This window comes from Salmo trutta, chromosome 9 (assembly GCF_901001165.1).
Source record: "Salmo trutta chromosome 9, fSalTru1.1, whole genome shotgun sequence".
In the NCBI taxonomy this organism is placed as follows: Eukaryota; Metazoa; Chordata; class Actinopteri; order Salmoniformes; family Salmonidae; genus Salmo; species Salmo trutta.
Genome location: NC_042965.1, coordinates 33,950,404 through 33,968,210, shown reverse-complemented (window position 1 = coordinate 33,968,210; position 17,807 = coordinate 33,950,404). Strand labels below are relative to the sequence as shown.

The 17,807-nt window shown below is 44.2% G+C and overlaps 1 pseudogene; it reads left to right on the top strand.

Moving 5' to 3' along the window:
* LOC115199658 (F-box/LRR-repeat protein 17-like) overlaps positions 1-17,807 on the top strand; it is a 523,509-nt pseudogene that overhangs the window by 496,835 nt on the left and 8,867 nt on the right.

The window sequence follows — 17,807 nt, the reverse complement described above, 5'->3', positions numbered from 1 at the left end:
CACACACACACACTCACACACACACACACACACACACACACACACACACACACACACACACACACACACACACACACACAGATAGACACACACAAAGGATTGCATCTTTTACTGTAAATAACTACATTAAACAATAAGGTAACTGTATCTCAATGACCATACTCCAGAGGGAAATGTAATTGATACTTATTTTTCTGGTCTGTAGGAAATATAAATAAATATATTTATTTGGAGTGCGTATGCTAGGAGTGAGGACTCTGGAGTTAATTCCACTAAGTGGAGCAGTAATTTGCGGTATCAGAAATGTATTAGTGATTCAATGGGCCGTGAACAGTGGAAGCCCAGACGAAGATGCTTTCTTGGAGAGGTCGAGATGTGTTCGGTCTCCAAGGTCATAGAGTGCAAGGCCATACAGGAAGAAGACTCTCTTTGTTTTGGAGCTGTTCTTAGTCTCTGTGCCCTGAAAGCATGTTTAGCATTGCAAATGAAGCCAGTAGATTGGGCAGTTTGTAGAGGCGTGGGGATTAGGCTAGTCAAGCCCTGGGCTGTAATTGTGCCTAACGTCAGTTTCTTTGGTGAGTCTGTGGAGAGGAGAGCTACTGATGATCAAGTCACATACAGAGAGATAGAGGAAGAGCAATCAACTGTATATGAACGATAAACAGGATAGAGATGGGTTTTATGTTGACGTCACTGTGGGAGAGAGAGGGGGCATTTATTCTCCCCATGTAGCCCCCTAGGGCAGGTGTGGCCATGCCCTCCATTCACCCTGCCCTTTCTACTCCCTTATCCCTCTACCCATGTTCCCATCATCTCCGCCTTGGGGCTTGCCTGATCCCTCTCTCGTTCTTTTCACCATTCGCACGGCTACCCAGTCTCCTTTCTCCGGGACAAATGCTAAGCCACGCCCATGGACGATAGTTTCTTATTCCCAATGAGTCTGGATCTGAGTACCTCCACAACGATTTCTAGAATGCAGACCTAATGTAGCAGGCGTAGGAACCGATGTGTTGTGCCACAGCCAGAACACACGTGGGTAAAGCGATGTTTTGAAAATTTGTCATTGGCTTTGATATTCTGATTAGTTAGAGATGATCCAATCACTGATGACTTTGTTTTGTACAAAACCCCTCCTTTTGACTTCACCACAAACGACTTCAACGATGGCAGTCTCAGGCTGAAGTATGCAGCAAAAATACAGCAATGGAAGAATTCAGTTTGAGTCATCAGGCAATTTCACCATCTCTCCCTTCATCCCATAGACTACCCCTTGACCACTCTCGCCTAAATGTCTCCATCACATCTCCTTTATCCCTCCATCCCTCCCTCACCAGCACAGTGCTATTTCTCATCCCTCTCCTCATTCCTCTCTCCGTCCCTCTATGTCTAAGACTAGATATCCATGTATAAAGTCCTCCTCATTCCCCTCTCCATCCCTCTATGTCTAAGACTAGATATCCATGTATAAAGTCCTCTACAGCAGTGTAAGGTCAGCGGTGAGAGCTGTAGTGACCTCATCATGGTAAACACATGATCTCTGGGCTGCTTAGTTAGGGACGGGCAGTGCCATATTTTTATATTCAGTTATTTTATTTTATATACTGTATACTCTAAATATATGACTCTGGGGCCAGGGATTCTTATATAGTCTCTCTGCCATAACGACTCAGTTCAATTTCCTATGACATTACCTCAGTTGAGCACGGGGCTCTCAGAGGGCTGTTCACTCAGTGTGATAATCTTATATTGTACTGTACTGTATTCGTTCTGGACCAAGTGTAAATATAGCAGTCTGTTGAGAGCCAATGTCTTATCTGGAGGGGTTTATTAGTCTCTTCATTGTGTAGGTTGGAGGCCTTCTGCTCACTAGGCTTGTAGTCTGGTGTCAGGCTGCTGTAGTCAAAATCAAATCACATTTTATTTGTCACATGCACCGAATACAACAGGTGTACACCTTACAGTGAAATGCTTAATTACAAGCCCTTAACCAACAATGCCGCTTTAAGAAAATCCCTAAAAAAAAGCAAGAGATAAGAATAACAAATAATTAAAGAGCAGCAGTAAATTACAATAGCGGGAATATATACAGTACAGAGTCGGATATACCGGTACAGAGTCGGGGGGTGGAGCCTGGTGTCAGGCTGCCGTAGTCTGGTGTCAGGCTGCCGTAGTCTGGTGTCAGGCTGCCGTAGTCTGGTGTCAGGCTGCCGTAGTCTGGTGTCAGGCTGCAGTAGTCTGGTGTCAGGCTGCTGTAGTCTGCTATCAGGCTGCAGTAGTCTGGTGTCAGGCTGCTGTAGTCTGCTATCAGGCTGCTGTAGTCTGGTGTCAAGCTGCCGTAGTCTGGTGTCAAGCTGCCGTAGTCTGGTGTCAGGCTGCTGTAGTCTGGTGTCAGGCTGCTGTAGTCTGGTGTCAGGCTGCTGTAGTCTGGTGTCAGGCTGCTGTAGTCTTGTGTCAGGTTCCATCTCAAATGGCAACCTATTCCCTAAATAGAGTGCTACTTTAGACCAAGGCCCATAGGGCTCTAGTATAAAAGCAGTGACTATATAAGAAATAGGGTGCCATTTGGAATGCAGGTGCTGTCTCTCTTACACAAATACACACTCATGTGACAACCTTGACACGCGAAGGACTTGGCAGCCCTGGTCTCGTGTGGATTTGTTTGGAAGTGTCAGAATGGAACACTTCCAGCCTCTCACAATGTGGACCAGCCCTAGAACCCCTCCACCCCCCCAGCCTCTCACAATGTGGACCAGTCCTAGAACCCCTCCTCCCACTCAGGCTCTCATGATGTGGACTAGTCCTAGAACCCCTCGTCCCCCCCAGCCTCTCACAATGTGGACCAGTCCTAGAGCCCTTCCACCCCCCGAGTGGCACAGGCGTCACTACGGACACCCTGGTTCAATTCCAGGCTGTATCACAACCGGCCGTGATTGGGAGTCCCATAGGGTGGCGCACAATTGGCTCAGCATCATCTGGGTTAGGCCGTCATTGTAAATAAGAATTTGTTCTTAACTGACTTCCCTAGATAAATAAAGGTTGAATAAAAAAACAACAGTTTCCTCTCACAATGTGGACAAGTCCTAGAACCCCTCCACCCCCCGTAGCCTCTCACAATGTGGACAAGTCCAAGAACCCCTCCACCCCCCGTAGCCTCTCACAATGTGGACAAGTCCAAGAACCCCTCCACCCCCCGTAGCCTCTCACAATGTGGACAAGTCCAAGAACCCCTCCACCCCCCTCAACCTATCACAATGTGTGGACCAGTCCTAGTACCCCTCCACCCCCCGAAGCCTCTCACAATGTGGACCAGCCCTTTAACCCCCTCAACCTTTCACAATGTGGACCAGTCCTAGATCCCCTCCACCTCCCTCAGCCTTTCAGAATGTGGACCAGTCCTAGAACCCTTCCTCAGGCTCTCACAATGTGGACCAGTTCTAGAACCCTTCCTCAGGCTATCACAATGTGGACCAGTTCTAGATCCCCTCCACCCCCCTCAGCCTTTCACAATGTGGACCAGTCCTAGAACCCCTCCACCCACCGTAGCCTCACACAATGTGGACCAGTCCTAAAACCCTTCCAACCCCCCCGTAGCCTGTCACAATGTGGACCAGTCCTAGAACCCCTCCACCCCCCCCGTAGCCTCTCACAATGTGGACCAGTCCTAGAACCCCTCCACCCCCCCGTAGCCTCTCACAATGTGGACCAGTCCTAGAACCCCTCCACCCCCCCCCCGTAGCCTCTCACAATGTGGACCAGTCCTAGAACCCCTCCACCCCCCCGTAGCCTCTCACAATGTGGACCAGTCCTTGATCCCAGAATGTGTAGAATTCACTTTTAACTGGGACCATATGGTGCTTGTGGTGTGAAGGATCAATTTCCACCATTACACTTTATATAAACACACTTCCTCACTGGATGGATTTTATAGTCTGGGAGCTGGTGAGATGGATCAGCTCTGCTATGATCTGGGTTTAGTTTGGGGGAAAAGTTGACTTTCACCGAAATGAACATTCTAGCTTGTTTTCACTCAAAGTTGATTCAAATTGTGACCTAGATTTATATAGGCTTTTGTGAAAATGTAATATACTCTGTGTGAATGGGTCTGTGTCTGTCTGTCCTTCTCTGTGTCTCCCATTGTGTCTTGTCTGGTGCGTGTATGTTTGATTGTGTTCTTCAAAATGGATGTGTTGAGTTACTGTCCCTCAGTGGAATTTGTGCTATTTGCTGTTAACACAGTTTAGAATGGGGCATTGAGATCAAACCCCCCCTTAGGGTCTGGGGAATGGCGAGCTCCGCCTGCCTCCACTCATTACCCCGCTTCCCTAAGGGCCAAAGCACCACGGCCTGACGGGGAGAGAAAGAATGCTATTGATCCAGACTCACCCAAAATAATCAAATCAATTCATTTTGTCCTCTTTTAGCTCTGTCTGCCTGCCAGGCTTTGATGTAGGGAGCTGAAAGACCCGTGGAGAAGTCTCTTCCTTTTATCTTCACAGAAACTGATCCATTTTAGCCACAAGTAGCCCATATGTCAGAGCATGCTCCTCAGAACAGCAGGCTCTTCACATGGCCTCTCAGTCCTCACTGGAATGGCATCTCTCTCTCTGTCTCAACACTATTTATATCCTGTTCCACTTTTAAAATGAACAATATTCCACTTTTCTGAAGGACAATGCCTAAGCTAGTTAAAGACGATTATAGAATTTTTTTTTAACTGCTCTTGTGTATTTTGCGGTTCAGTAACACATACAACCTGTGATGTTCTAATGGAGGTTTTGAGCAACATTGCTAGGTCGGTCTCTTTCAGCAATAACATTTACAACTGACAGGCGTCAGTGATTTCACAGCCAACCTACACACTGGACCATACACATACACACACACACACACACACACACACACACACACACACACACACACACACACACACACACACACACACACACACACACACACACACACACACACACACACACACACACACACACACACAACTGTTTACATATTATCTGAGGGATTCCATCCATGTGTTCCTGAGTGTTTCTAAATAGAATGTTTTATTACATGTTTTCACGGCTTACTTTACCTCTCCTTTTCTTTCCTCTGTTCTGATCTCCTGTCCTGTCCTGTCTTGTCCTCTCCTCTCCTCTCCTCTTCTCTTCTGTCCTCTCATCTCCTGTTCTCTCATCTCCTTAGTTGGAGTGAAAACAAATATGTACACTCCCTGAATCAGCGTGAACCAGGACAGGGAAAATAATGACATTGATCTCAAGTAACACTGGTCGCAAGCATAACGAGTTATATTAATGGGAGAGAGAGACATGTGTGTGTGTGTGTGTGTGAGAGAGAGAGAGAGAGAGAGAGAGAGAGAGAGAGAGAGAGAGAGAGAGAGAGAGAGAGGGAAATGTAGAGAGTGGGAAAGGCAGATGCACAGTGTTATCCCACACAGAGGGACAACACAGACCTTGTTAAAACCACAGACATCATAATCAATATGGCTGCTTGGCTGATGCATACCTCTGTTATGACTACAGAAAGATATTCAGAGCAATTTGCAGACACACACACTACAGTAATTGTTGAGAGACTTGAGGCTTGGAGAAAAGTATACATTATGTGTAAAGTTTCAATAAGTTTTTCAGAAAAGGGCTTTTGAGATCAACACGCCTATTGGACAGTTCTTGTTATTCCATACAGAGTTTCAAGCCTATTGGACGGTTCTTGTTATTCCATACAGAGTTTCAAGCCTATTGGACGGTTCTTGTTATTCTATACAGAGCTTCAAGCCTATTATACAGTTCTTATTATTTCATACAGAGCTTCAATGTAAAGAGAATAAGATACATGACATCGTCTATGTTTGTGAAAAAGAATGACAACTTTCCTACATGACCTATTGCTATATACCTCTACAGTACTATATTCATGTCCTGGAAATTGTATGTTTATTGTCTTAGGTCTAATATATCAGAGATAAATTAGTAACATTGACTTGACATTATTTCAGTCTCTCCCACCACCTTGGTTCTCTCGTATTCTCAAAGCTTTGGTTAGGCTTGAAGTTGAAGGTTTACGAAGTGATGGGGTCATTTGCTGTGTGTGGTCAGCGGTGTAATCTTAAATCTCATCCTGCTGTATGGAGGGGTATTGATCGGCAGTCTTAACTGAAACCCCCCCCTCATCTCTTCATCTTATTTTTAAAGGGCAGTAGCGAAAGAAAGTGACGGAGAGAGAAAGAGCAAGGGAGAGGGTAAAAGACTGAAAAACAGACAGTCCACTTACAATGTGAAAGGAATCTCAGTTTGTGCCCTTCAGAGGAGAAAGTGTAGACAAAGACACTCTGCTGTTTGCTCCTCTCTCTCTCTCCCTCTCTCTCTCGCTCTCTCCCTCTCTTGCGCTCTCTCACGCTCTCTCGCGGGCTCTCTCTCTCGCCCTTGCTCTCGCTCTTGTGCAGTCTCGCTCTCTTTCTCTCTCACTCTCTCGCGCTCTTCTAGCCATGGCCAAGCAAGTTTGTGTACATTAAGCGTAAATTAAGGTTGGGTTTGTTTCAATCCTGCCCACATGCCCACAGCTGGCAGCACACAAGTAATCATCAATTCTGAGCACAGCTGCACATGACTGATCATAACGCCCATGGTCATTTTGGGTTAACTTTGGATATCCCTATGGGGCAGGTTAAGGACCAACAGTAAATTACACAATGTACATGGGACAATATGTAAAAATTCCAATAGCTCTAAATTTCAATGACTTAAAAACCTCAAACCAACTATAAATTGTAGAAATGTATGTTGTATACATATATTGAAAGCATTTAATGAGAACTAAAAGGTGAGCAACATGAAAATATTGTCTAATTTACATGGTGTAATTCATTGACGGCCCAAACTAGCACCGGAGATAGGCTATCCAAAGTCAAATCAATTTTGCCTGGTTGTAAGCTAATTGGCGAAATAATTTTACTAACTCTTCCCACCTGCGAACACACACTAAAGACACCCACATCAAACCCCGAAAAGCAAAACACATTTGAATTATGTCATGGTCGCTAGTGTTTCTTAATGAACCAAATCTAAAGCCCTTTAAAGGGACGGGTCCTTTAAAGGTACGGGGTCAGGGCGTCCTTGTGTTGATTCATAGGGCACTGGGGCAGTTAAAGGGGCCGTGTGCTGGGCTACTGTAACTCCAACACAATAGCCCTGTTGTCACTTTCCTTATGGAATTCCTCATGTCCCTGATCTGTTCCTGCTAGCTTCCGGAGCTTTGTGTGTCCGTGCATGTGTGTGTGTGTCCGTGTGATTGTGTGTGTGTTTCCGAGCATGTGAGTGTGTGTCCCTCCGTGTGTGTGTGTCAGTGTGAGTGTGTGATCGTGTGTGTCTCTCTGTGTGCGTGTCCGTGTGATTGTGTCCCCTTGTCAAATCAAATCAGATGTTAATGTGAGTGTAGTGAAATGCTTGTGTTTCTAGCTCCGACAGTACAGTAATGTCTAACAGTTTCACAACATATACCCAAAATACACTTACATTTAAGTAAGAAATGTACTAAGAATATACATATATATATGTCAGAGCGGCATTGGACTAAGATACAGTAGCATATTATAGAATACAGTATATACATATGAGATGTGTGATGCAATATTTAATAAAAAACAATTAAAGTGACTAAGACACCATAGAATAGTATAGAGTACAGTTTATACATATGAGATGAGTAATGCAAGATACAGAGACATTATTAAAGTGGCTAGTGTTTCATTTCCTTAAAGTGGCCAGTGGTTCCTAATCTATGTCTATAAGCAGCAGCCTCTGATGTGCTGGAGATGGCTGTTTAACAGTCAGTGGTGTAGTATCGAATACAATATAGTATAAACATATGAAATGGGGGATGCAATATGTAAGCACAATTTAAAAGTGACTAAGATACCGTAGAATAGTGTGGAGTGCAGTTTATACATATGAGATGAGTAATGCTAGATATGGAAACATTATTAAAGTGACTAGTGATCCATTTCTAAAAGTGGCCAGTGATTCCTAATCTATGTCTATAGGGCAGCCACCTCTGATGTGCTAGTGTTGGTTGTTTAGCAAGTCTGATGGCCTTGAGATAGATGTTTTTCAGTCTTTCAGGCCCAGCTTTGATGCACCTGTACTGACCTCCTTATGGATGATAGTGGGGTGAACAGGCAGTGGCTCAGGTGGTTGATGTTCATGATCTTTCTGGCCTTTTTTTTTATTTTGTCACATGCTCCAAATACAACAGGTGTAGACCTTACAGTGAAATGCTTACTTACAAACCCTTAACCAACAATGCAGTTTTAAGAAAATAGCAAAAAAAAGAAAGAAAAAAAAGTCAGAGATAAGAAAAACAAATCGTTAAAAAGCAGCAGTAAATATCAATAGCGGAGCTATATACAGGGGGTACCGGTTCAGAGTCAATGTGTCAATGTGCGGGGGCACCGGTGTCGAGTTAGTTGAGGTAATTATGTACATGCAGGTAGGGTTATTAAAATGACTATGCATAGATGATAACAGAGATTAGCATGAGCGTGGGGGGGGGGGGTTGCAAATAGTCTGGGTAGCCATTTGATTAACTGTTCAGGGGTCTTATAGCTTGGGGGTAGAAGCTGTTTAGAAGTCTCTTGGACCTAGACTCTGCGCTCCAGTACCGCTTGCCATGGGGTAGCAGAGAGAACAGTCTGACTAGGGTGGCTGGAGTCTTTGACCATTTTTAGGGCCTTCCTCTGACACTGCCTGGTATGGAGGTCCTGGATGGCAGGAAGCTTGGACCCAGTGATGTACTGGGCCGCATGGCACTACCCTCTGTAGTGCCTTGCGGTCGGAGGAAGAGCAGTTGCCATACCAGGCAGTGACGCAACGCGTCATGATGCTGTTGATGGTGCAGCTGTAAAACCTTTTGAGAATCTAAGGACCCGGGCCAAATCTTTCCAGTCTCCTGAAGGGGAATAGGTTTGTCGTGCCCTCTTCACGACTGTCTTGGTGTGCTTGGACCATATTAGTTTGTTGGTGATGTGGATGCCAAGGAACTTGAAGCTCTCAACCTGCTCCACTACAGCCCCGTCGACGAGAATGTGGGCATGCTCGGTCCTCCTTTTCCTGTAGCCCACATTAATCTCCTTTGTCTTGATCATGGGAGAGGTTGTTGTCCTTGCAGGTCTCTGATCTCCTCCCTATGGGCTGTCTCATCGTTGTCGGTGATCAGGCCTACCACTTCCTATGACGTCGGGTGCTGTAGGTGTCCAAGAGGGCGGAGAGTTTGCACCCGGTAATGCGTTGGGCAGACCGCACCACAGTCTGGAGAGCTTTGCGGTTGTGGGTGGTGCAGTTACTGTACCAGGTGATGATACAGCCCGACAGGATGCTCTCAATTGTGCATCTGTAAAAGTTTGTGAGGGTTTTAGGTGACAAGCCACATTTCTTCAGCCTCCTGATGTTGAAGAGGCGCTGTTGCACCTTCTTCACTACACTGTCTGTGTGGGTGGACCATTTCAGTTTGTCATTGATGTGTAAGCCGAGGAACTTGAAGCTTTCCACCTCCACTGCAGTTCAATCAATGTGGATAAGGTGGTGCTCCCTCTGCTGTTTCCTGAAGTCCACGATCATCTCCTTAGCTTTGTTGACGTTGAGTGAGAGGTTATTTTCCTGGCACCACACTCGCAGAGCCCTCACCTCCTCCCAATAGGCTGTCTCATCATTGTTGGTAATCAAGCCTACTACTGTTGTGTCGTCTGCAAACTTGATGATTGAGTTGGTGGTGGGTTTGACCACGCAGTCATGGGTGAACAGGGAGTACAGTAGGGGGCTGAGCACGCACCCTTGTGGGGCCCCAGTGTTGAGGCCATCAGCGAAGAGGAGATGTTGTTTCCTACATTCATCACTTTGGGGCAACCCGTCAGGAAGTACAGGACCCAGTTGCACAGGGCAGGGTTCAGACATGGGGCCTCGAGCTTGATGATGAGCTTGGAGGGTACTATGGTGTTGAAGTTTGAGCTATAGTCAATGAACAGCATTCTTACATCGGTATGCCTCTTGTACAGATGGGGCAGGGCTGTGTGTGGTGGCGATTGCATCGTCTGTGGATCCATTGGGGCAGTAGGCAAATTGAATTGGGTCTAGGGTGGCAGGTAAGGTGGAGGTGATATGATCCTTGACTAGTCTCTCAAAGCACTTCATGATAACTGAGGTGAGTGCTACGGGGCTATAGTCATATAGTTCATTTACCTTTGCTTTCTTAGGTACAGGGACAATGGTGGCCATCTTGAAGCATGTGGGGACAACAGACTGGGATAGGGATAGATTGAATATATCTGTAAACACACCACCCAGCTGGTCTGCGCATGCTCTGAGGACGTGGCTAGGGATACCATCTGGGCTGGCAGCCTTGCTAGGGTTAACACTCTTAAATGTCTTACTCAAGTCGGCCACAAAGAAGGAGAGCCCACAGTCCTTGATAGCGGGCCGCGTCGGTGGCACTGCACTATCCTCAAAGCGAGTGAAGAAGGTGTTCAGCCTGTTTGGAAATAAGACCTATGTGTCCGCGATGTGGCTAGTTTTCCTTTTATAATCTGTGGTTGTTTGTAGACCCTGCCACATACGTCTCGTTTCTGAGCCGTTGAACTGGGACTCAACTTTGTCCCTATACCGACGCTTAGCCTGCTTGATTGCTTTGCGGAGGGAATAACTACACTGTTTGTATTCTTCCATATTCCCAGTCTTCTTGCCCTGGTTAAATGCGGTGGTTCGCACAAATGCTCCCATCTATCCACGGTTTCTGGTTGGGGTAGGTTTTAATAGTCACAGTGGGTACAACATCTCCTATGCACTTCGTGATAAACTCATTCACCGTATCGTTATATGTGTTGATATTACTTCTGAAGCTACTCTGAACATATCCCAGTCTGCGTGATCAAAACAATCTTGATGCGTGGATTCCGATTGGTCAGATCAGCGTTGAATAGTCCTCACTACGGGTGCTTCCTGTATGAATTTCTGACTATAGGATGGGAGTATACGATTTGTAGAATGGAGGGTGGGAGAGGGCATTCTGGAAAGTAGTATAACAATGGTTGAGAGTTTTAGCTGCATGTGATCGTGTGTGCCTGAAATCGTTGGTGCCTGAGTGTATACATGTGATCGTTTGTGCCTGAGATCGTAGGTGTCTGAGTGTGTACATGTGATTGTGTGTGTGCATGTGATCATGTGTCTATGTGTCCGTGTCATCGTATGTGTGTCCATGTGATTGTGTATCTGTGTGTCTGTGTGATCATATGTGTGTCCATGTGATCGTGTGTCTGTGTGTCCATGTGATTGTGTGTCTGTGTGTCCATGTGATTGTGTGTCTGTGTCCATTTGATTGCATGTGTGTCCGTGTGATCGTATGTGTGTCCATGTGATTGTGTATCTGTGTGTCCATGAGATCATGTGTCTCCATGTGATTGTGTATCTGTGTGTCCATGTGATCATATGTGTGTCCATGTGATCATGTGTCTGTGTGTCCATGTGATTGTATGTGTGTCCATGTGATCGTGTGTTTGTGTCCATTTGATCGCACGTGTGTCCGTGTGATCGTATGTGTGTCCGTGTGATTGTATGTGTGTCCATGTGATTGTGTATCTGTGTGTCCATGTGATCATATGTGTGTCCATGTGATCGTATGTGTGTCCATGTGATTGTGTATCTGTGTGTCCATGTGATCATATGTGTGTCCATGTGATCGTGTGTCTGTGTCCAATTGATCGTATGTGTTTCCGTGTGATCGTATGTGTGTCCATGTGATCGTCTGTGTGTCCGTGTGATTGTGTATCTGTGTGTCCGTGTGATTGTGTATCTGTGTGTCCGTGTGATCGTATGTGTGTCCATATGATCATATGTGTGTCCATGTGATTGTGTATCTGTGTGTCCATGTGATCATATGTGTGTCCATGTGATCGTATGTGTGTCTATGTGATTGTGTATCTGTGTGTCCATGTGATTATGTGTGTCCATGTGATCGTGTGTCTGTGTCCATTTGATCGTATGTGTTTCCGTGTGATCGTATGTGTGTCCATGTGATCGTCTGTGTGTCCGTGTGATCGTGTGTCTGTGTCCATGTGATTGTTTGTCTGTGTGTCCGTGTCATCGTGTGTCTGTGTGTGTGCATACTATACTATATCTCTTCAGTGTAAAAGGGAGATCAGCCTGTTGAGATCAAGTGAAGCCTACAGCTCAAATCAAGGAATATTTTATTTGTCACATGCCGTGTTAACAACAGGTGTGAACTAGCAGTGAAATGCTTAAGGGCCCTTCCCAACAATGCAGAGAGAAAGAAAATTGAGAAATAATAGAAAAGTAATAACACGTAATAATAAATACACCATGATTAACAATAACTTAGCTATATACACGGTATCGAGTTGATGTACAGGGGTACGAGGTAATTGAGGTAGATATATACATACAGGTAGGAATAAAAGTGACAGATTGTGAAAAGTAGCAGCAGCTTATGATGATTCAAGAGTTAATACAAAAAGGGTCAATGCAGACAGTCCAGGTAGTCATTTGGTTAACTATTTAACTCTTTAGCAGTCTTATGGCTTGTGGGTAGAAGCTGTTCAGGATCCTGTTGGTCCAGACTTGGTGCATTGGTACCGCTTGCCGTGCGGTAGCAGAGGGAACAGTCTATGACTTGGGTGGCTGGAGTCTAAGACAATTTTTAGGGCCTTCCTCTGACACCACCTGGTATAGAGGTCCTGGATGGCAGGGAGCTCTGCCTCAGTGATGTACTGGGCCGTACACACAACCCTCTGTAGCGCTTTATGGTCGGATGCCGAGCAGTTGCCATTCCAAGCGGTGATGCAGCCAGTCAAGATGCTCTCGATTGTGCAGCTGTAGAACGTTTTGAAGATCTGAGGGTCTTCTTTCAAAGAGTCTTCAATGCGGCTTTGTATGTGTCTCTGTGTGTGGAGTAAAGGTGATCTGGAGTTTTTTCACCTCTAGTTGCACACGTGACATGCTGGTAGAAATGAGGTAAAACGGATTTATAAAATGTGCAGTTTTGTCACACAACACAACTGTGCAATTAGCATGCTGACTGCAGGAATGTCCACCAGAGCTGTTGCCAGTGAATTGAATGTTAATTTCTCTACCTCCCATGTCATTTTAGAGAATTTGGCAGTACGTCCAACCTACCTCACAACCACAGACAATGTGTAGCCATGCCAGCCAAGGATGCCCATTGGCGTGTCATTCATCCGCCGCCATCACCTCCTTTTTCAGCATGATAATGCATGGCCCCATGTCACAAGAATCTGTACCCAATTCATGGGAGCTGAAAATGTCCCAATATGTCCATGGCCTGCATACTCACCAGACATGTCACCCATTGAGCATGTTTGGGATGCTCTGGATCAACGCGTACGACAGCGTGTTCCAGTTCCCACTAATATCCAGCAACTTCGCACAGCCATTGAAGAGGAGTGGGACAACATTCCACAGGCCACAATCAACAGCCTGATCAACTCTATGCGAAGGAGATGTGTCGCGTTTCATGAGGCAAATGGTGGTCACACCAGATACTGACTGGTTTTCTGATCCACTCCCCTACCTTAGTTGGTAGAGCATGGTGCTTGCAACGCGAGGGTTGTGGGTTTGATTCCCATGGGGGACCAGTATGAAAAATTATAAAAATACACTCGCTACTTACTGTAAGTAGCTCTGAATAAGAACGTCTGCTAAATTACTAAAATGTAAATGTTTTAAGGTATACTGTGACCAACAGATGCAAATCTGAATTCCCAGTCATGTGAAATCCATAGATTCGGGCCTAATTAATTTATTTCAATTGAATGATTTCCTTATATGAACTGTAACTCAGTAAAGTCTTTGTAATTGTTGCATGTTGCGTTTATATTTTTGTTCAGTGTAGATGAAAACTGTCTTGGTAAATAGGTATTCTAACTCAGGCGAGCAGAACCTTCAGACTTCCTGAATATTAGAGAATGCGCAGCAGCTACCCACCTCCCTTGAGCTTACCCGACACTACCGTTCTGTCCTGCCGATGCATAGAGACATCAGCTATATGTGTACTATCCATGTCGTTGTTCAGAAAGTTTTCCATAAACCAAGGATATTACTGTTTCAGGTTTTGTCCAGGAAAAAAACACAAAATAGCTGATTTGGTCAGGAGTCTGCAAAATGGCCGCTATACATTCCAGCGCCATTCTCGGTCAACAGGTCTGTTAGGTTGACAGTACTCTCTCTCTCTCTCTAGTCAACAGGTCTGTTAGGTTAGCAGTGCTCTCTCTCTAGTCAACAGGTCTGTTAGGTTAACAGTACTCTCTCTCTCTAGTCAACAGGTATTTTAGGTTAACAGTACTCTCTCTCTCTAGTCAACAGATCTGTTAGGTTGACAGTAGTCTCTATCTCTCTTGCTCTCACTCTCTCACTAGTCAACAGGTCTGCTAGGTTGAAAGTACTCTCTCTCTCTCTCTCTCTCGCTCTCATCAACAGGTCTGTTAGATTGACACTACTCTGGCCCATGCAAGTCTAAGTGGAAAACACTGGCTCTTGTCATCCTTTTCCAATCAGGATGGGCTTTTTCTGACAGTTTCCTAACACACCTCTTGGATCAAAAATGAGATTTTCAAGAGCTAATGAGAATTTCAAGAGCTGTGATATGTTTGGAATACACATGATTACTGTCCCTATTGTGTTGATGTAACGACTGTAGCTGTGTTCGAATACCAATATTAACATACCGTATACTACGCAATGACTATATACTACATACTATATACTATTAGTTTATTTTAGTATACTGTAAACAAACTGTATACGTTTAGTTGAGCATACTAGCTCTTTGCCTGTCTACCGGAAGTTGATGCTGTTGCTATGCAGCCTCTTGCTAGCTTGTTAGCATAAAAAAATATTTGACATTTTACGACTTCGGGTGTGTTCTTAAATTCAATCTGGAGTGCCAGAGTGCGCTCGTAAATTCAGAGCATGTTGTCAGATTGTCCGTTTGTAAATTCAGAGCCTTTCGCTCTTGGAGCGCACACTGAACGCACAGGCCGAGGAGTAGGGTTGATTTGAGCGTTCTGACCTTACAACGGCAGTCAAGCACGCAAGCTAACGTTGGCTTGCTTGCTAGCTACTTCCATACACAAATGAGACCAGTCTGACCATTTCACTCGCCCTAGCAGAGCTGGTTAGGAAGTTTTCATGTTATCCAGAGCGTTGGTGACTGTCACTGTGCTGCTGGCAACAATTTAATTACGCTTTTTTTGCCAACGTTTATTGACACCGGCCATATTCAACGAAGGTTGAGCGCTCAAAAATTCATTATTCTGTGCTCTGGTACACTTAAACGAGAGTGCTCTGAAATCGGAGTGGATAGCCAGAGTGAATTTACGAAAGCACCCGAATGTCCATTGAGAACGCATAATGACTATACCATTTAGCTAAGCTAAGAATGATGGGAATAATCAAGTCAATAAACGTTGAGTAGTTAGTTAGATAGCCTATATTAAGTATAGGCTATCTAATATAGGCTATGTTAGGTAGCTAGCTAACAACATACCGGTATATACTGCTGTAATGATACGCTATGTGGTTCGTAAGGACAGCGTAGCTAACAAATTGTCAGCAAATATAACATGTGAGGTAACTAATTTGAAATGTCATTATTTTATTACATTGACAAACATTTCCTTAACATTTGTCATAAATTTGTATCTGCTCTCATTGTACCTTGACGGCATATTTTCCACCATTTTCTTCAAATCTGGAAACGATGTGAAGCCACACCCATTTCTTGAAGAATTGCATTATGAGCCCTAAAGTACGGAAATATTGTCCTCTGCGTGTATACTTCATATTTTGGCAAATTTAATATGACATCCGGGAACTTTTGGCATACTAACAATATCCATACTATGACCAATAAGCATACTATATACTCATTTCATGTCACAAATACTACAGTTAGTGCGGTTAGCCCCTGGTCGGGCTCCGTCCCATCCAGCGAAAAATCCTAGCACCATTAGCATAAAAACATTTTTTTTTTTTTATTATTCAAATATAGGACTATGTTATATCGTTTTATAGATACACCTCTCCTGAATCGAACCACGTTGTCCGATTTCAAAAAGGCTTTACAGCAAAAGCAAAACATTAGATTATGTTAGAGGAGTATATCGTAAAAGTAGCCACATAGCCATTTTCCGACCAACCACATGCATCACAAATAACCAAAAAACAGCTAAATGCAGCACTAACCTTTGACAATCTTCATCAGATGACACTGTTAGGAAATCATGTTACACAATACATGCATTCTTTTGTTCGATAAAGTTAATATTTATATATAAAAACAGCATTTTACATCGGCGCGTAACGTTGACTAACTATTTTCCCTCAAATGCGTCCGGTGAAACAGCGCTACAATTTACTAAATTACTATTTGAAAACATTTTTAAAATGTAATATTGTCATTCTAAGATTTATAGATTAGCATCTCTTGAAAGCAACTGCAATGCCAGATTAAAAAATAACTTTACTGGATAATCACACTTTGCGATAAAAGGGGATGCGATACTCAGAAAAATAGGCTACCGTTACAGGTCAGCGCCATCTGATTATCTTCATCAGAAAGCACTTCCAGGAATCCCAGGTCCACAACAAATATATTTTCGTTCAAAAAAGTTAATCTTTTACGTCCCAATAGCTTGTTCTTGTTAGCGCGTTCTGAAGGCTGCACCAAAAGTTCCGTCGGCCGCGGGACTCCTCTTTCAATAAAATGCATTTTTTTTTTATTTAGGATCGTTCAAACATGTCAAACGTTGTATAACATAAATCTTTAGGGCCTTTTTCAACCAGAGCTCCAATAAGATTCGAGGGGGACGATTGCATTGTCTTTCAAAACGTTTCGAAAGGGGAGGGTAGCCAGGGGCACCGGCGTCATAATGGTGATGGCCCTCCTCATGTGACCACTTTCCACAGCGTCTCATTCAGTCAGTTTTCACAGTAGGAGACTCAAACCACTTTGTAAAGACTGGGGACATCTAGTGGAAGCAATAGGAAGTGCTCATTGAACCATTGCTCACGGTGTGATTTATAGGCAAAGTGATGAAGTTGAGTCCGCAATTCAGAATTCCACATCCTGTTACGATCGGTCTCGGAGTTTTTTAGTATTTGAACACAGCTTGTATGTTTCCTTTTCCCAATGCACATCGTCATGTTTCTTCTGGTTAGATACTTCATTAAATAGATGCTCATTTATGGCCATAAGGACAGCACATTTGTGACGATCGGCTCGATTCGGTCTTATGTAGAAAATCTTGAACAGTAGAGACAAAGAGCTAGAGATGGTATACAGCAGTTTGCAAAAGTATTCACCCGTCTTGGCATTTTTCCTATTTTGTTGCCATACAACCTGGAACTAAAATAGATTTTTATGGGGTTTGCATCGTTTGAATTACACAACATGCCTACCACTTTGAAGATACTAATATTTTTTATTGTGAACCATACAAGAGATAAGACAAAAAAACAGAAAACTGGAGCGTGCATAACTATTCTCCCCCCACAAAGTCAATACTTTGTAGAGCAACCTTTTGCAGCAATACAGATGCAAGTCTCTTGGGGTATGTCTCTATAAGCTTGGCACATCTAGCCACTAGGATTTTTGCCCATTCTTCAAGGCAAAACTAGTCCTGCTCCTTCAAATTGGATGGGTTCCGCTGGTGTTCTGCAATCTTTAAGTCATTCCACAGATTCTCAATTGGATTGAGGTCTGGGCTTTGATTAGGC